The following is a 21,463-nucleotide window of genomic DNA, read 5'->3' as shown; positions in this document are numbered from 1 at the left end:
GAGAGGTTGGGGGTTCGATCCCAGTACCTGACTATGTGTCGAAGTGTCCTTGGGCAAGACACTGAACCCGAAGTTGCTCCCAGTGGTCGACTAGCGCCTTGCATGGCAGTCCTGTCCCACTGGTGTGTGAATGTGAGATTGATTGGGTGAATGAGCGGATATGTAAAGCGCTTTGAGACTGCTTCAGTGTGGTGATAAAGCGCTATATAAAATCAAGTCCATTTACCCGCGAAAGGATTGGGCACTGACAGTCTCAAAAGTTTGGGATCATTTCACAGAAAACGTATACCACACACCTTAGGTAGAACTAACATCCGTGACATAAAACTAACAGTATTATGTTAGAATCAAAGCAGCAGAAAACTATTTTATAAAAAAAAAAAAAAATCTCAATAACATTTCAACATGGTTTGCTGAAGCTTTGAAAGGAGGACAATGGTCACATGACTCAAGCGCCAAAAAATAACAAGTACAAGAACACCAAATTAATTCATATATTTTCTACAGTGACTGTGTTTTATGGCATTTAAAATATTTGTAGCCTACATTATGTAGATTATATTAGGAATTGCATTTTTTCAAATGAATTTAGGAAAACTGTAATGAAAACTTTTGACCACTAAGGGGACAAACTCTGCATATGCTCCAGAACCTTTTTCACTTACTGATCGTCCAATCGGGAAAACAAAAGGAACCGCAGTAGAAAAGCATATCTCTGTATCACATCCAAATCAAATATAGATGGAGAGTTTTGGAAAGGCGTTTGGAACCTATCAGAACCAGACATGGAAACAAACAACGACGACTTGGACACTTTTAAATTCTAGATTTGAATTTCCCAAAAAAGTCTGTTTAAAATCAGTATATACATTTAACCGCTGTGGGTTTCTTGCTTCTGTTGTTCTGGGTTTATTGCAAACACATGCACATCTGGGTGACCTTACGCGTCCCGAGCCACTGCTTCTTGCACTGAATTAGCAAAAAAAAAAAAAAAAAAAAAAAAAATCAAGAACCTATGTGTAAATAAGTGACGTGAAGTAGTTTTTAGCTTTTACGGCTTGAACAAAATCTATCTCACACACTCTTTAGTGAAAGCAGCCAAATCACGTGACTGCACTGCTGCCAATCTAAACACGCCACAAATGACAGAGTGCGCGTGTAAATGTTTGTCGAGAGGGAAATTATCACTTGCATCAATCAACCTCTGCATGAGCGTAGCGTGATGCATAATCAAACACAAGCAAACAAAAAATGCTGCGGAATGAAATGATTGCTCTTTACAGTAACATGATGCTCATGGTGCATGAACTAAAATAATTCTGAAGGAATCTAAATCAAAATATCATTTTAATCTTTGTAAATAAGCCATGCAGATGCTAGTGAGCAGCAGGAAGAACACCGCTTCCAGTGCACAATAGCACAAAATGGAAAACATACAAATTAGTCATATTTATATTTTTGGATTTCACAAGCTTTTTTTTTTTAAAAAAAAAAAAAGAAAAACTTGGAGGGTTTTACTGCTTGCATGTGCTGACCGGAAACTACATGTTGGGTCAAATTACAAGAACCACTGCAGATATTGAACAGACACAACTTTCAATACACGAGTTCTCCAATTTAAGTACCAAATGGTGGAAGCCTCTCAAAAGTAAAGAAACATTAGTTGAGCCATACGAGTGATTTTAGCTGCTAGGTGTAATGGGTAGTTTTGCCTGCAAGGACACAATAACCACCAACCAGGGCTGTAAATTTCCATTTTGATGACAATAAGAAACATTGATTCTTTGGACAACGGTTTGCTATTTGCCAATATCACAAAGTTTGCCAAAATTTGATTTTGATTTGATTTAGGGGTCTTAGACTGATTTAAGACAATATCGAAAACAAATTTAACACAATTAGTTACATTTCACTTGCACCTGGAAAAAATATTAAGCAATTTAGATGTTTTGCTGAAATGTTTCAGACATTTAAATGAAAATTCTTCTTTTTAACTAAAAATAACATGACCAGTGCTGTGTTTCAAATGGCGATGTTAATCGATGGTTTGCGTTTCCATCGATTTGATTGGATCGTTACTTAACCAATCGATCGAGATCGATGGACCGTTAAATAAATAACAATAAAGTTTGAGAACAACTGATGTTAGGTAAAAAAAGAATAATGTATATATATATAAATTCACTACTGAAGGACAATCTCATTACAACAGGGAAGAAAAAATTCACAGGCAATTAAAAAATGTATAATAATGTTGAGGAAGATATGGACAAAAACTAGGACTTTTATAACTAAAAATACAAACTAATACCATTGTATACTTTTGATAATTTCCTGCTGACACTGGAGAAATACTGTGATAGACGAATGCAGACCGCATGAATGAGAGAAAACGTCAAGCACTGGCTAACACAATCAACCTAGTGGGCAGCCCCCATTGTTCTGGCAAACTCTTCTGAGGAGAGTGCAGAGGAGGAAGGAGTGCTGGAGAACTCCTCATTCATCACTCCTTAGAGTAGCACAAGCTTTGAGACATGCCTACCTCCACGCCAATGACTCAGACAGAGACCACAGTGACCCTGTGGAAGGAAGAAGCCCACACACTGTTGATAAATACATCAAAACTCCAAATATTTGCCTCGTATACAGTACAGAGGGGATTCAGACCAACCACATGTGGATGATTTTGGTTGTTATTTAGCAGAATAAAAGGCCAAATCCTTGGAGCATAGTTAGAGACATGTGTATACGCTATATAAAAAAAAGATATGACAAATACTCTCAAACTGTTGACGTGAGGGCTGGCTGCTTTGTGAGGGTAAAAAGTAATAAAATACAAAAGAGAAAGAGGCTTGCACATGAAACAGGTTCATATGTCATCCCAGCTGTCTTGTCCTACTAAATGGAAAGTTTACAAATGGACAGAGGATAACTGCAGCGTATGAAAAATCTGGAGAAGACACTTTCAATAAGCTGCCTGAAAATAAGATGGCTACGACTTGTCACGCAAATGTAACATTTAGTTTTTTTTTTTCAAAGTAATGTGTCTTTTCTGAAGACTGAAGACAATGGTTGTTTTTCTCAGCTTCTATCACATACACGAATGCTTCCCGATTCTTTTTGTGTCATGTTAGGTTATGTTGGGTTAATTGGAGTCTCTAAGGGTGAAGAGACGAGAAAACACATTTTTTTGGCCATATGAACATTTACAGAGAATTGTTAGAAGGAACGATAGAGGGGAAGAGAACGAGCGGAAGACCAAGGCTGTGTTCGAAATCGCATTCTAACATACTACTCATACTAAGTCTGACGTCAAAATGAGTATGTAGTGCGTTCAAATTAGATAGTATGGAAAGATTGAGTATATGTAAAGTATATAATATTTGATAATTTTTGAAGTATGCACGGTGGGCATTGGGAGTGGAACGTAAAATCGTCCTTGGACCGGCTTCAAGCTAAAAATCACATCCCTGTTTCGAAACAAAAGCATCTCTTCTTGTCTTCCATTAGTTTTTAATGCCTTTTGTAAATAGGGCTCTTGTTTTGAAGTTAACCAGAAGTTTAGTCAGTAGCACAATGCAGTTTCCAAAAATCTCCAAAATGTCAGCATGAAATGTGTTTTAGCAAGTTTTATGGATCAAATGACCACATGTTGATATTCTACTTGGTCACTTTCTTGCTTAAAATGTTTTCAGAACTTTCAAAGGTGGAGAATCAACAGAGATATTTAGCCTCAGTGTGCTTCAGCTTTTTGTTGTTGTAGGTTCGAAATGCATCTTGGAAAACTTGGAAGTATACTTTAGTGGGAACTAATCCTCCAAATCATTCTCATAGACTGTGTAGTGTGTAGTAGTACGTAAGTATGCAATTTCAAGCGCAGCTCCAGAATGTCATGGATTGACAATGTCAAGGGTTTGACTGGAAACGGCTACCAACAGGCAGTGAGGTCAGCCCAGGAAAGAAATATATGGAGAACTGTGTCATCCAATACATGGCGAATGGATGGAACCTGAAGAAGAGGAAGGGTGAAAAATCTAGAGCAGTTAAAACACTCTAGGATTGGTTAACCTGGAGTCTAGAATGAATCCATTGTTGAATGTTGTGAAAGAACAGGCAGAGAAAGAGCCCCAAAACGATTAGCTCTAGACTACAGGCTTTGGTGAGGATCAAAAAGTGCATTGTGAACACAAACTGAGCCATATCTAGGTGGTCAAATCATCAGCTGTTCTCCCACTATTAGGCCCCGAGTTCAGGACCCAATGTGAAAGCACCCTGAGTTGTGGGAGTGGTTGTCTGTTTGTGTTTGCCCATCCTTGGCATCCAGGTCCTCCAGACATAAAAAGTGGAAAATTGGGGACAGGTTTGCAAACTAGTGAGAACACATAACATTTAAATTGGCTATTTTTGCTTCCTTTACTGATACATTATAAATAATAATCTCTACTTTTTTTTTTAAATTCCTGATCGCAACAGAAGGTTTGGCAACAATGTGTTAACTCGACTTGCCCTACTTGGTGGATATCTATGCATGGGTGTTTAAAAGCAAGTAGGCAGCAATGCTTGAATAAAAAAAAAAAAAAAACTGATCTCATAAAACCAGCTGGAGTATCCTGACATGACTTGAACAAGAACGTTCAATCCATCCCATATTTATCAAACATGTTCTCACTCCAGATGTTCATCATCATACATCTGCTGTTTTGGGGTATCTGCACAAAACATGCTATAGCTGTCAGTATTATTATCAGTAACGTCCTCAAGCACGCTAGTTTCCCTTTAAAGCATTTATCATGTGTCAGTTACCAAATCATCTAACTCCAACTGTTCTTGCAAAGAGATGTGAATCATGAGAGAATAACTGTTTTGGATTTCACTGAGGATTTAAAATTGGACAAATGCTCAGTTTAAAACCAATGACAGGTGGCAAAGGTTTACAGTTAATTGTTTGAACCGATACATACTTGGCTACCATCGTTGTTCGACTCATTATTTCATGTCCCAGAAAATTTTCTTTTTTTTTAATTCAATGGTGGCAACTGTGGGTTGTACAAGAGAAAACTATTATTTAACATAAGATCACATTTTTAATAAGCTTCTCTATTTTGATTTTTGTTTGTGAGGATCTTGGCTTAAATTATGAATCTTGTATGAGCCACATATCATGCAGGGGAAAAAAGAAAAGGCAATAGGACAGACAGGGATATAATCACACTCGGCGCTAAAGTGCAGACACGGGACAGGATAAGGTTTCTGTCTCATTCCCTTCCTTCCATATATCACTTACTTTACCTACCACACAGACAGGAAAAGGCCAGCTTAGCATCAAAGCAGAGTTTCTGTATTTAAAAGCACTCCTGCTCAGCGTGTTGATAAATTAGATGTGATGTAACACCCAATTAAAGAATAGCTGGGCAACGTCTAATTAATTCTCCTTCGGTCGGAATGTGTCTGAAAAGGTCTATAGCAGCAGAAATGTATGCTATTCAAACAATTACAGCACTTTCATAACATGCAGTGCTTATTAGGGCTCGTCATTTTATTTTATAAACTATGTGGCTTTAAAAAAAGAAATGACCAAATATCAACAAAGAGAACATTCATTTTTTCAAAACAAATTCACACCTTATTGAGCATTTTGGGAACACTGACTTCCAACAAGAGAATTATGAGTTTTTTCTCTGGTGGGAGATTGTATGTTCTCCCTGAGTATGGATGGGTTTTCCAAAGAAGTCCATACACCAATATGAGTTGGGTTAAATGGGTTCTCTAATTCGAACGTGGATGTGATCATCTATCTTTGTGGGACAGACCGACCAGTTGTGCTTTTCCTCGTTGCCTATCTAATCTGAGATCCCAGGTTCTGCTACACAGATGAATGGATGAACAGGTCATTTTTCAACACCCCAACCAAACATCCCCCACCCTAGCCTTCCCTCTCAGCAGAAAAAGAAAACGATTGTGACCTCACCCTGTTATACATATATGAGACGTTGGTCAAGGTTAGCCGTGTAATGACGATTATAATATTCATAATCTATCATGCAAATGTTTTATAATTACATTTTAGCATTTAATCAGAAGTGTAGGGTCATAGAGTCCCTATTAAAACCCATTTTAAATATTTTCAGGCAGAGATGAGCAACTTTTTTTTACATTGGGAGCCACAAAAATAAGATTGCAAAGATAAACAAAAACCTTCGTTCTTTTGTCAGTCATTACCTCTGCCACGGAGGTAAAGGTTTTGCACTTGTCTGTTCGTCTGTCTGTCTGTTAATGTGGATGTTTGACAATTGTTGTCTTTTGAATGATTGTTTGGTCTGGATGTGTACTTATGTTGTTTTAGTTCAAATATATAGAACTCAATAAATATATCTGAAACAAAAGAGTTTTTATTCTGTATTGTTACACCTTGTTTGTTGTGGAGTTCTTACACTCCCTCCCAGTCTCCTCCTCTCTGGAAGTGCGCAAAATTGTGCACGAGAGCTGAATGTGCACTACCGGTAAAACACGTTGCCACGCAAAAGGATGCACACAAAATGTAGGAAAATGGAACCTTAGATCATCTGTATAGAAGGAAAACAGCCACTTGCATGTCCAAAGTTAGTCCAAGACTGAAGACAAGTTTGCGCCGTGCACGCGCTTCGCTTTATATCGTGGCAGCCAATGAAGAGGCTCCTTAGTGGGCTCTGCTCACCCCTCCTTTCTCTAAATCCTGTGATTGGAGCTGGAGGGGGTGACTGCCAAGACTTGGTCTTAATAGATAAATAAAATAAATAATTATAAGCCACAGACAGCACAAAGACATACGATTTTTTTCAGAAATTATTACTTTTACGATATACTGTATGATGTTAATAAGAATTTTTTTTTGATTAAAGAAAATAAATTGAGTACCCCAGATTTAACCAGTTATTTCCATGGAGATATATATAATGTGATGCGACAGAGGCTGTTGATGTAATGGAAAACGTCACTATGTGGTTCTCTTTTAAAGAAAACAAATGGGGAATCCCTAAAACTAGGTTGGATGGGAGGTGACCTGAGTATGTATCAGTTAAGTTTAGCAGGATATCTCAAAAAGATCTGAACGGACCTAAATGCAGTTTGGTGAGCTAATAGACAATGTCAAAAGAAAGAATGTGTTCAATTTTGAACATGATCCAGAAAGTACTCTAAACCTGGCAGAGGTTTGCGCTCTCTGAGTACTCTTGTTTTTTAATGTTTTCTTTTGTTGTTTTGAGTTTTTGGAGTCATATTTGTTTATTTTTATTGTCATCTTGGGGTTTTTTTTGGGTTTCTGAGTCAATTCTGTGTATTTCTGTTGTTCTTTTGTGTATTTTTCTATATTTTTATGTGCTTTTGGAGCAATCTGGGCATTTAATTTGGGGGCCCATGGGCTGCTGGTTGCCTAATTCTGATCTAAACAGCCTCAGGTCTAACACATTAAGACATTATCAATATTCCTTCTTATAGTTAGTATTTAAGGATTGTAACATTGCTCAGGTACTGAAAAATAGGTGGTCAGTGTTTTGTTTTAGTATGTATATTAGACTCTCCTCTAAAACGGAGGCGTCTGTCTTTCATCTGGAGCGCACATCTGGAAACGATTGGCCATCAGCCATATAAGGACGAGAAGGCCCTGGAAAAAAAAAAAAGCTAAATGAGAAGAACAGAGTAAAATCACGGTGCTCTAATGGGGTAGATAACGGAGCTTAACAAAGTGGAAGATGCACTTAAAGTCAGAGATTCACAACTACTGATTAGGTTTTAAATTACAAGCGCAGGTTAATGAAGTGACCTATGCACAAAGGGCATACATAATGTGAGGAAGGACAATAGATATGCATGATAAAATACTGAGGAGTAAAAAGGGTTTGGAGTGAATCAGGTGAAAGAACCACAAGTATGATACAAAATAGTCCTTTTCGAAAACCCCAGGAAAGAGGTCATCCTGGATATAAAAAAAGGATTGCATCAAGTGCAGGAAAAACTCTACGGGATGTGAAAGTGTGTCTGTGGTGCGGTTTTAACACTGGACCACCTGGAATGACAGAGACGATTTCATTATTTTAGTTTTCTGAAGGATAGCAGAGAGAATAAAACATGCATTTTATTTCTTAGCCACGATAATCCCTCAACTGCTTTCAAACAATTGAGTATTAATGGTAGATACGGTTGATATTATCGGCCAATATTTGCCATAAAATCTCATCAGTTGACATTGAAATCAGTTTTTCCACAGATACTGAATAAAAGCTTTGCCTTAAGCTTTGTGTTACTGAATTTACTTGGTTTATGGTGTTGCAGTGCTTCCTAGAATAAAACAATATTGTTTAGTTTTTCTGACCTGATCTTTCTATATGGGTCATTTCCTGTCAAAAATGGAAATACCGGGACATACTTCCGCAATGCACCGGTAGGTGTTTTCAATTGGTAGTCAGTGTTTATGATGTGTTTTAGTCATTTTACACCGTAATATTTTGATCGTTGCTCCCTGTTTTCGTACTCTAACTAGCTCACGGGCTAACCGCTAAGCTATCAATGACTCACTATCTTAATCGATCTGCACCACGTAGGCCTACATACTTATAACAAATGTGATGCATATTTTTTGTTACACAATATTGAAAGGGGGATTTTTACAAAGTAAATACATAAAATCGACTCATATCTCAGATGCGGATCAATCTGTTGCCTGAATAGGTGCTTTAAAAGAAAAGAAAAAAAATCCTTAACTCATTCATCAAGCTGTCTCTATTGAATGAGTCGTATTTACTTTGTTTGGATAACAGTTATTTTCATTGCTGTTCTTCTTTTTGTGTATGTGTTTATTTGACAATTGTTGTCTTTAGATTTATTGTTTGGTCTTGATGTGTACTTGTGTTTTTTTTGTTTTGTTCAAATATATAGAATATTAGAACTCAATAAATAAATCTGAAACAAAAGTGTTTTTATTTTGCATTGCTACACCTTGTTTGTTGTGGTTCTTACACCTGTTTAACTGCTTGGATAAATAGAGTAGCTTGGACGACGACAGAGGCAGAGACTGCTGTATTCTCATGTCTATGTGCACATAGACTTAACCAGTTATTTCCATGGAGATGTATATGATGTGATCTTAAATTAGGTTGGATGGGAGGTGGCCTGTGTATATATCAGTATCGGTTAATATCGGAAATCCAGTTTAACACAGGTTTCTGTTTTATTGGGTTACAGCGAACCTTCAGTGAAGTTGTAACAAAAACCATCACAGGAGCCAAAATACACTCTGACTCCTGTATAATGTACAGTCAAAGATGAAATAATATTAATTGAGAAGATTGACCGAGTGGGCTTACTCTTTGACCCGTTACCTGAAGGAAGCACAGTCAAGTTGGAGTTTGTTTATTACAGCCACTCAACTTTCACAGCCGTCCAATCGCCGTGACCTATTGAAGTCAACCAGGCGCTGAATCAAAGGGTGTGTGGCAGTGAGGAGAGCTGAAATTAACCATTTGCAGCAGCTGGTTTCGTGAGTGAGAGAGTGGGAGAATGGCCCACTACGCGTGGCATAAACGAACACCGTGCGAATGCAACTACCAGCAATTAATGGGCCTGTCTGAGTTTAATGGTCTGCAGAACAAGGGGCTACTTTCCTCTGATCAAGATGTGGCTTTGTACATTTTTGGGAGGACGCATATACTCTTGAACATTCAAAACTATTTGAAAATCCAATTTTTCAGTCAATAAGCTAATTATATAATGTCTGAGCTGATCATCACAAATAACACACTGGGGAGTTTTAAACCAACAGTCTACAATGACTTATATTGCCGAACTTTCTGACCCAATCTTTTCTTTTATGTGAATATAAATTCACATAAAAGTCCCCTTTTCTCCATAGTCTTGTCCAATTGCCAACTGCATAACCCATATGGCTAATAATGCAGATTACAGCACATTTTCTCTTGGGTTCTGCTGTTATAATAATGTGTTTTCGGTAAATTAGTGAAATTCCCATGTGCAGCAGAGGGAGCCATATCTGGGGTGGAGCGTTTCTTGGCTCAGACAACACAGACTACACAACAACACATGACGAAACACTAAAATGCTACGTCTGTGCTGCTTTTCTCTGTAAGAATGTATCTGAAAACCCAAGTATAGTTAAAAGGTGTTGTGTAGTCAAACCCATACATAGCCAGCATTCTGCAATAGTGCATTCTAGCAGAACAACAGTAATTAAAACAGACAGTTGGGAAAGCATTGCTGCCTGTATCACCATGTGCGTTTGAAGTGTTTGCTTATTTCCAAAGTCTAGACCTGCAATGTCTAAACAATGAAATTCAAGTATTGTTTTTTGCACTGGTAAGATACACATGTGATTTTGGTGATTATGATTTTAGCGCAATGTTTTTCCAACCTCTGTGCCATGAGAAGTTTGGTGTGAAAAACTGTATACTTTCACTCAGTTAGGCCTCGGAGGATGTGTCAGCATCATGGTACGTAGTGAATAGCGGTAGTCTGGTGTGCGTCAAAGCTTTTCACAAAACAAAAGCTTGAGTAATTGAGTAAAGTGGGGTACAAACATAAAGACAATCGGGCTGTTTTTGTCATGATTTTGACCCTTCCTGACCACGGGCAGCAGATTATTTGTAGGGCAGGGACTTTAAGGCATTAATTATGATTAATTAATTACAGAAAAATAACATTAAAGAAATAATAATGCTGTTAATTTTGCAGCAATAATGCATTGCGGAACCTTTTTCATTTCAAGAGTTCCCGGTATACCCATAATTCTGATGCACAGACTACATTACAGGACGGGACACTGCTGTAAAATAGTTTATTTTATGTCTTGTAAGATTATCCTATAAGATTAGGGTCTGAGGTTTGTTAAGAGTGAATCTGTTCTGATAACCGGCTCCGAAATGGGTCGGGTCGACAAATGGTAAATATCAAACTTCTTCAAAACTCTTCATAACCCGTGATTTGTAACGTTGAACAGAATGTAGCCAATCAAGAAGCTAGTTTGACATTTCAAAGCGGCAGCACATGGAAATATCCTAAACATGGCTGACTGCTGTAATACTAGATTTTGTCCCATCTTTACCATGTCAGATCTCTGACTTCAGGTGGCGTTCCAAGTAACTTTTTCAAGTAGGAGGTCGGAAAACCCAGAGTTGCTTCGAATGTAGCATTAGGTCACGTTGTTAGATCTTGTTTGATCACGCAAAATTTCTGGCTTGAAGGAAACTCAGTGGTTTGAGAGAATAGTTGCGTGCATGTGTTTCGTTGGAATTATCGCAACACACACACACACAGTACCATAAAAAACTTGTCTACACTATGTTAAAGTTTAATTTACAACTTTTTTCATGAAGTTTACCTTGATCTCCTGACATGTTTCGACTGTCAACTGCCAGTCTTCTTCAGAGGTGTCTGCTGATCGCTATGATGTGTCCAATGCTTAGAATTCAAGATTTCCACATAATAATTCCAGCAGTGCACACATCAAAGTGATCAGCAGACGCCTATGAAGAAGACTGGCAGTTGACAGTCGAAACATGTCAGAAGATCAAAGCAAACTTCATAACAAAAGTTATCTGAATAAATTAAACCATAACATATTATTCAAAAATAAGACAAAATGAACTTGCTGGAATTAATAAAACTTTCTTCATGTGTGAGTCTATAACAGATATAAAATCTCTGTCTTGAGATTCTATAATTCGGTGTCAGTGTAACATCAGCATCTCTCCCAGGGTTTCATCAATCTGTCCAGCACTCACTGTCAAATCTAACTCTAGGCCAAAGATTTGTTGGAACTGGGTAAAAGGTTTGATAGTTAGAAAACTAAATACGGTACATGTAGTGCCAAGATTTGCAGACCATAAATAGCAAACCTTGTCAATCATATGTTAAACATTGTCTTGATTGTTTCACTTGCAACTTGTTAAACTTACCTAATTTCCAACAAATTATATGTAAAAAGCTTTTAAATCCTTTACATTTCATCCTTAGCCAGATTGGGATTTTTTGTAAATTTCTGTGGTTTTCAGGTTATCCCACACACTTTGCATACAAGCCCCTGATTGTTTCTCCAGACTATTTATGATTCCTCTGCTGTCAAAGCCATTTTTGTCGGATTCTTGCTTGTGAGTTTTTGTTTCTCTGGTTTTGCCTGTTAGATTTTTTTTTTTAGTTTACATTTTTATTGAATAAATGCCTTCAAACTTTTATAAGACTGAAGTTGTGTAGTTGGATGTCGTACTCTGTAATCATACATGGAATGGTTGAATGAAATCCCGAAACTAATATGTTTTCCAGCAGACAGCGCCGGTGGTGCAGTGTGCAATTAAGCAGCGTTTTTTCACTAGCGTGTGTCACAGCTGTCCCACAGATTAGCTTCGATTTTGTTTCAATCAGTGCAGCCGTCCGCCATTTCAATCAACTAAGTAACAGGTCACACATCATTGACGCTTCAATTTTTAACGTGCAACTAAACCCAAACATTTTCCATCAGTTTACCACTGAGATTTCAAGGGTTTTTCTGACACACTCGTTTATTACATTTCCCAATGACATTTGAACAAAGCATTTTAGCACCAATGTGTGGATTAAAAAGGGGATTACAACCCTGCGTCAATGATCCAAACAGTAGAACACATGCAGTGAGATAAAGCAAAAAGCATGGCCACAACACAGAGCAGAAAGAGTTGGGGATTGGAGGCTGTAGAAGGTCAATGAGGTTATAAAGGCCTACTGTACACAGGCTTATATACACACACGTCACTGATTGATAAACACTGCAAACAAACTAAGACTTCTCCAGCTGGGCCCTTGCGTGATTTCTCCTCTAGTAAACTGTGTTTAACTGTAAGCATGGTGCTGAAAGTTTGGAAAACCCAAAGACAACACATCTTGTTGATGGAGACAGTTTACAGAACCAAACATCACTTTAGATCTGACTAAATACTATTGCAACAACACATCATTAGTAGAGTAAAACTGACCTCAGGCCCCAGGTTTCCTGAGATCGCAAACATAAAAAATAAAAAAATCTATTTGACCCATTTATTTAAAATCAAGCCCTGACATGAGATGTGCATGTTTTGGGACAATATCACACATTTACGCACTATTTTTCACAGGTGACTGAATGAATAGAAAATGTTACAAATGGACAAATACGTCCAATTCCCCCTATAAACTTGTTTAAAATCTTGCACTACCTGTTAAGGTGCGTTCAAACCAAAAATCAATGTAAATGATGTGACGTCAAACAACATCAAGCAACCTGAGTTGCTGGAAGTTGCTCACCTTGCTGAATTTTTAAAACGAGTTTGAGTAATGCTGTGTCGCGAGTCACGACATTCAATCGGTAATGAGTTTCTCCCTACGTCACTCTCCCAGTCGTCACATCACTAGGGTAGATTAAACGATGAAGCAAGCAAAAAGCTTGACTATGTTCAAGTGACACATCACGGGAGATTTAAGCAACTATAGTCACTGAAGTTGCGCTCACACCGGTTGTAGTACTGATCAAGTTATCCTGCGAGTGACATCTGAAGTGTTTATGTGTTGTGATAAAAAAAAAGCGTTTTAATCCAGCTAAATTCAACTTCATTTATACAGCGCTAATTATAAAAATAAGTCATCTCATAGCGCTCATCACAAAATAGAAAATTGTTTAGAACAACATCAGCTACGGTAGGAAGAAAACACTCCCTTTTAACTGGAAGAAAGCTGCGTGTAATTTTCGTGCAAAATGTGAGGGTAATTCGTTGGTTGAATGAAGGTCTAACATTGTGGTTAACATCGCTCTTACAACGGAATCTTGCATTATTTAAGCATTAAACATCTTGATTTTGTATATTATCTGAAGCATATAAAAAGTAGTTGACTATATTAACCCTATTTAGCATGTTTGGCAGTGGTGGCTGGTGCATTTTTCTCCAGGGGGGCTAAAACTCCAAAATAGATATGTACCAAAAACAGGGTTTGTGGAGCTTTGAACAAACAAGTAAGGATAATTGTAGTCACAGAACTGCTTTAAAACTAACCAAATTTATTGCCACAGAACCCATAAACAAGCACAAACAAATACAATGGAGTGAGTGTTGAGTGTTTGTCAGGGTTATTATACATTTTGAAAATTATTTATTTTTTATTTTTTATTCAGTATAAAAAAAAAATTAAGTTAGTTTATTAAATAATTAAATTTAAAAAAAAAAAGGGGGTGAAAAATGAAGTGGTAAATGAACATACACATTTAAGATCTGACAAAATGTAGTTTAATTGTAAAATATGGACATATTCAAGATTTGAAATTATCAAATTTAGTTTGTTCCTAGTTTGTTCATGTTTCTTTGCCTTTTCTGAAATGTGCTTTAAATGGGTCATACCTGCCTTCATCCATGTTGGGTTTCATCCTGACTTTTGAAAAAGAAGGGAAAGCAGAATTATTTAATTTCTCTTTCAATCGTCCCACGGGTTCACCTGTCAATCAGTCACTTTATGACGGACAACTGTGACGTCAGCCCCTCCCATGGCGGGAGTTGTGTTGTGTAACGGAGCTATTGCATTCAACTCTGCGCAGTCGCAGACCGTCTCTGGGCAAAGCTTACCTGTGCCCAAGACCGTCCATAGACTCGTATTGAAGAGGAGTTACTGCGCATGTACAACTTTTAACGAGAGTGAATGGTAAACATTAGTGCGCACCAAAGTGGAAACAAGTCACCAATCAGACACAGATGAACTAAACAACTTTACTCATAATCATTATCTATATAATATTTATTCTGATTATTTATGATATACATTTGTTTGTAGTATTTTTAATTCATTATTATTATTTTTATTTATTTTTTTTTGTCTTACTCTAATGTGGTGAGTGGGGGGGGCGCCCTCTATTGGCCAGTCGCCACTGATGTTTGATACGATTTCAGGAAGTTTAATAGCCTGTAAAGATTTCTAAATAGGGAAAGAAGACCAAACTGAAAAAAATTAAAGTAACGCAGACGGAAGTGGGTAAACCATGAAATGTAATTGAAATGAAAAATGGAAGGCTCTACCAGTCTCACAATGGTCTAAACCAACTCATGTTCACAAAAATGCACAAAGAATGACGCACAGATGACCACAGGAAAACACACGCAGAGCATCTAAGCTATTCAGCATTTCATTCATTTTCCAAGGCAAGGTTTTTGTTACAAGGCTTTTTAAACAGTGGCCCGACCAAGCTCACAGTACAAAAAACAATTCAAACTAAGAAAATTCAAAACCCTATTCTGTCAAAAATTGCTAGTTACCTTTTTATGAATTCCTATGTTTGACATGTTCATTTGAGGTTTCATGTCTAGATATGATCACAGTGTTAAGCATCCAAAACCATAAGATATTTATTTAGTTCTCTGCATAATATTTAGGTGACAACATAATCACATTTCATCTCGTACACATGTCCATTCCTCTCCGTCACGTGATTCATTTCAAACAGTCATGCAGACAGAGTATACATAAGGTAGTCAGTCACCATGAGATTGTTTCTCAGAGCAAAGACGACATCTACAGTAAACATTTCCTCTAAGAGATCACAGCCACGCAAATCTTTCTAGAGGAACACACACGCACACACACTGCAGTCTGAAAAAGTCCCGTTGGAAAGAAGACACATTAAAAACAATTTCAGCCAAGATTTTCCCACCATGGTCCCTGCATTGGTTCTTTAGTCCTGTGTGAGCATCCCCTAGTGGCCTAGTGACATACGAGCTCCTCATGTTTCAAAAAACATAATTTTTGATAGGAAATCTACAGAGCCCCTAAAGAGGCATGAATTCATTTTATTTAATATGATGCTTTTTTTTGTGCCGTTATGTTCACACAAAATTAATTCAAGTGTTTTACATAAGCTGATGCCAGTGTTCTTCTTTGCTGACGATGGCCATGTATTCATTGAAATGGTCACAAAATCTGATGGGTTACAGGTTTTGGTGCAACACCAGCATCAATTCTGTGTAACAGACTACGTATTACAGCACCTGTACAAAACATATTACGTAAAAACATTGTTAAAAATCAACTAAAGGGAAATTAAACGTTAAATACCAATTTTCATTAATTATGGCAGTTTTTTTTTTAAAATGTGGTTGTTGTGTTGGATAGGAAGCCATGTATGCTGGTGTTTTCGAATGTTTTATGGGGGGCATGACGACATGACGGGGGCGGAAGAACAATAACCATAAAAAATAGAATTTTTTAACTGTGCTCTCAAAGAACTTTATTATTACTTGTTCTAAAATATGTGATGGAACATTTCTATATAACCTTTCTGAGCTTTGAAGACAAATAGTCTCACTTTTTAGCTTTTTTCAATGCAGGGGTGCACAAGTGAACACATTTTTTTGATGATACATCTCCTATGAGAAATATCTCAGCCAATTAAATTTAATGACACATTTTTACAGCCTCAGTCAAGATAAACCTACACTTTTTTATATCAGCAAACTAGGGCCATTTTTGAATGATACGGTATTTAAAAACTTCCTTTTTCCTGATCAAAAGCATGTATTCACAGATCTTATCTTTTCACTGATTACTTTGCCTGTTTATTTTTAAGCATAGCGCGCTGTTGTCATCAAATGTCTGAACATATGCTTTATTCTTGATTACTTCACCAGTTGCGAAGGGGAAGCTCCTTCTTTTGTGCAATTAAAGGAGAGATGCGAAGCAAAAGAAACGCTATTCTCTATCCCTGTTCAACCTGTTTTACAGTGAAACAATCAACACTAACTGTTTTATACTGTAACTGTAAGAGGTGACACTGAGCTAAAGCTCATCCTTATTTAGAAAAAGGTGTTACTTGGCTTATGTTTTCATAATTAGATGTCATTGCAATGCACATTTTTAAATATGTTTAGTTTTTTAAACAAAGTCCATGGACAGGAAAAAAATAAACTCAAAATGGTTGCCATAGAAAGCCAATGAAACTTTTCTTTTTAATGAATTTGATTATTTTTTAATGGCACAGCCAAAAAAAAAAAAAAACCTTTTTCTTGTGCAACACATTGTCAGTTCATTTGAGACCAATTTGTATTCATGTTTTGCCCTCACCAAGTTCCCAAACGGCACAAAAGCATCAGCGCTAGATATTTCTGAAAGAAATAAATGCTTTGTAAACCCGTCGGAGACAAACTAGTTTGGACTGAGGAGCACAACCCTCAGACTGAGTGAGTTCAGGGTCACAAACTTGACACACAGATTCATCTCGTCAGAACCAAACTGGTCCACTGAGATGGCAGTAATGTTCACAATAATGGCTTAAAAGTTGCACCCTATCAGAGGAGCAATAAGAGCATTAGGCAAAAAACTAGTGGCAAGTTGCAAGAACATGGACTTCTGCATATGAAGCTGTAATAATGTCCATTTTCTCAAAACTTTCCTGCAATGGTTGAGGTCAATTCAATCCCCTTTTTCACCATTAAGATAGACTACAAACTCCCGTTCTCAACCTTGAGTGTAAAATGTGAACACAGAGAGGGATTACAAAATAAATGAATAGAAGTAGTTCAACCATGATGGATGCAGGTCAGTCTGACCGCCTTAATATAGTGAGTGAACCCTTTTTTAGAAAAGTAAAAGATATGACTCAGAATTAATATTTGTAATCTTCATTTATGCTTTAATGGAAGCTTGAAAGTTACTCCATTTTTTTGAGAGATGGTTGGTGGCCAATACAAAACAGTTTCTAATATTACACAATTGCTAAATTGTAAAGATGTTACATGTTTTACGAGTAGTTAAAACTTGTTAGTTAATGTCTAATAAAACCGGAATGTGATGATTTCCAATGAAATGTAATGAAAATGGAAAAAACTGCATAAATTATGAGAAATAATGTGTTGAACCTCAACAATTCCTGCCATTTTAAGTTATTGCTAGTCTTCCTTCATTATCTTTCTCTCTAATTAAAGTGAAACTGTGAAAATGTAGTATTTAATAATTGATTTTCAAACTGGTAGCCCTTCGGAAATTTAAAGAGCAACCAAACACTGGTTTTTGCTGACCTGCCACTAGGGGGGAATTATGGGCGGGGCTCCTAGAGAAGTTAAGACACGCCCAGTCTATACTAAAAAATATAAAATCTCACAATTCTCTCAATCCAACCTCCTCACCACAGGGTGCTAGTTTTTCTAGGAGGGGTGGGGCCAACACTGCTTGCTTGTGACCCAAGATGATGTCACAGAATCTCCTTCAGCCAATAGCAAAATTATTTTGTAATAGCCAGGTTTCAACCCATAGAGGGCAGTCGCTCTTACATTTTATAACACAAAATGCCAGATTGAAATACATAGGCATTCCCTCCCATCTCCTTTCCTATCCACTTTTCCTTAACACCCGGAAGTGTTTAAGTGGCGGCCATGATAAGGAGTGTTCCAATTCTCTAAAAGCTAAGGAAAGGAGGCTCAATGCTTCCTTTAGAACCTCCTTAATCCTAAGAAACATCCGAGCTTTCACGGAAACTCACGGTGAGTGATTGTTGTACATGTGTATGCCTACGTTATGCAGGCCTTCTTGCACAAATGTAAACATTTCATAAAATCATACCTATTTTGGATTCATGTTGATTTGTGAGTGGAAGGTGAGTGTCAGCAACCATTCTCAATGTGACATTCTTTTAGTTTCACTTTTGTTTCCTCTTTTCCTTTGATTTCAATTCAAACCTTGAGATATTTCAGATTATATCAGCAGTTACAGAGGAAATTGTAATTTTTTCACCACGGCAGACGTCACTAACCGTCTGATTATAATGTCACCTTGTGGAAGTGCGTCTGATTGTCAAAACAATGTGATGGCCTTTCTCTAACTCCTTTAAAAAGTCTTCTAACACCTTTTCCTAACCCTGTGACTTCATCCACGGGGTTAAGGAAAAGTGGATAGGAAAGGAGATAGGAGGGAATATTCAGACGCAGCCTCTGACAAAACTGCTGAAAGTTGGACCAGAATACATTTGTTTTCAGCAGAAAAAAAGTGCCTCACAGTTTCAAAGCTGTGTCACTAGGCTATAATTCCAAAATTAGGATTTCCACCTACAGCAACTTCCTGTTTGTTTAAGAAACACCAAACATAATGAATCCAAACAAAGCAAAATATATAGAAATATAATATATATAATATATAAACTAAATTTTTCAGCAAAATACCCCGAAAACATCAGACTCTATTTTAAGCTATTTAGCTTAGCCATGTTCTTTCTTTGCTGCTGCATCTGTTTCATCACAGAAACAGACCTGTCTGATTTCCCAGCTTCACACACATGCCTCCCCGCATCTCTGTGTTGTATGATTTATGCAGAACAAGTACAAAGCATACCTAATCTACTCCAATGAAGCAGAAAGTTGTGACTAACGTGAGGTCCTGGGGTCACAGGTCAGCAAACGTCCAGCCGCCCTCTGTGACCCTCGGCCCAGCCAAACATCTCTTCCCTCCTTTCATCTGGTCACCAACCACCCGCCACTCGTGTCTCGGGCAGAGAAAACGTCAATTACATGGACTTTGAGGTTGACGAGTGAGTTACAGCGAAGAAAAAACTAAGAATAATATAAATCACTGATAAATTGGCACCTAAACCTTTCCCTTGATCTGAGTATATTTTGTTCTGGTTTTGTAATGAGAGACTCCTCTGATGTTCTAGCGTATAATATTATAAGGCACCTCAGACCAGTAAATGATCTTCAAACAAGCCACAAAACTATAACCCTTCTATTAAACAGGAAAGTCAAGTATAAAAAAAAAACAACATTTCATTTAATCCATCAATATGTTCTGCACCGATTCAGCAGCACTTACACTCTATCATTAGGATGTTGGCAGAACTAAGAATTATGCATTACACTGAGTCGAACAGACTGCAGTGAGTTCAGGTGACCTGAGAAGAACAGTGGAGTACCCAGGGTTCATTTTGTTGATGAAAAACCACGTTTTTTTTAAGTGATAATAACGAGACTATGAAAAATACTTGTAAACTAAAATTTTATCGAAATATATCGTTTCTATAATGTTCAGATGGCACGAAATCAAATCACGACTAATTTTATTTTTTGAAAGTTATCCAATTAAAACTACTACTACTGTTGTGTGGAAGGCGGGACCAGTCGGTAAGTTGATCCAATAGGAAGTGATTCTGTGTATTTGCAGACATTAATAACATCCAATATCAGGTTGATAATAAATGTAAGTCTATCTTTAAAAAGTCAACAAAATTAAACTGAAACAGATTTAGTCGACTAAAACGTTAATGTCATTTTGTTGACTAAAACAAGACTATAACTGAAGTAGTCCTGATGACTACATTTTGATTAAAATTAAGTTGAATTTTAGTCAAAACACTATGACTATCTTTAGAAAAAGCAGATGCTTTATATTTGAATCGACTATAACTGTAACAGATGCAATTGACTAAAACATTAATGTAATTTCGTTGACTAAATCTAGCCTATAACTGAAATAGTCCTGATGACTACATTTTGATTAAAATTAAGTTGAATTTTAGTCAAGAAACGATGACTATCTTTTAGAGAAAGCAGATGCTTTATATTTTAGTCGACTTTAATGTTAATGTAATTTTGTTGACTAAAACTCGACTATAACTGAAATAGTCCTGATGACTACATTTTGACCAAAATTAAGTTGAATTTTAGTCAAGACTATGGCTATCTTTAGAAAAAGCAGATGCTTCATATTCTAGTCAACTAAATCTGTAACAGATTTAGTCGACTAAAACGTTAATGTCATTTTGTTGACTAAAACTAGACTACAACTGAAATAGTCCTGATGACTACATTTTGACCAAAATTAAGTTGATTTTTAGTGAGAAGACTATGACTATCTTTGAGAAAAAAAAACATACACTCAGATACTTTATATTTAAGTCGACTAAATAACTAAAACGTTAATGTAATTTTGCTGACTAAAACTAGACTATAATTGAAATAGTCCTGATGACTGCGTTTTGACTAAAAGTCAAAAGACTGACAATGACGATCTTTAAAAAAGCATAAACTCAGATGCTTTGTTTTTGTTTTTAAAACTAGACTAAATTTGGACTAAAACCAAATTGCCTTTCAGTCAAAAGACTATGACTAAAACTAAATCAAAATGTCAAAATCAACACTGGGAGCAGCATCATTATTTTTTTCACTACAAAGGAAGAGAAGCTCACAGGTCATCATGGTTTGAATTTAAAGGCAATTGGTCCCAGTGAAACATGTGTCACAGTGTTATGGTACGTCTCGAATCCTTAGAAAAGCTCATTTGCTGCCAGAGAAGCTCCAACATTATCAGTTTAAACAGAGAACTTTGCTCTAAAGTGTTTCTCGGCAGATTTCCAGCAGAAGCCAAAAAAATCAGTCGGCTAGAATCAGTATCTGTTGTTTCTCATTAGTGCCAGTGAAGCATGGCACACGCCTTTCCAAATTAATATACT

The 21,463-nt window shown here is 36.9% G+C and overlaps 1 protein-coding gene across 1 annotated transcript in view; it reads right to left on the bottom strand.

The window, feature by feature from the left end:
- The window catches only part of LOC114474993 (protocadherin-16-like), a 122,319-nt gene that overhangs the window by 36,516 nt on the left and 64,340 nt on the right, over positions 1-21,463 (bottom strand). The gene's annotated exons all lie outside the window — the stretch shown is intronic.

The sequence above is a fragment of the Gouania willdenowi genome, chromosome 13 (genome assembly GCF_900634775.1).
Source record: "Gouania willdenowi chromosome 13, fGouWil2.1, whole genome shotgun sequence".
NCBI classification, from domain to species: domain Eukaryota; kingdom Metazoa; phylum Chordata; class Actinopteri; order Blenniiformes; family Gobiesocidae; genus Gouania; species Gouania willdenowi.
Note: the sequence above shows the minus strand (reverse complement) of the source record. Positions and strands in the feature narration are given on the sequence as shown.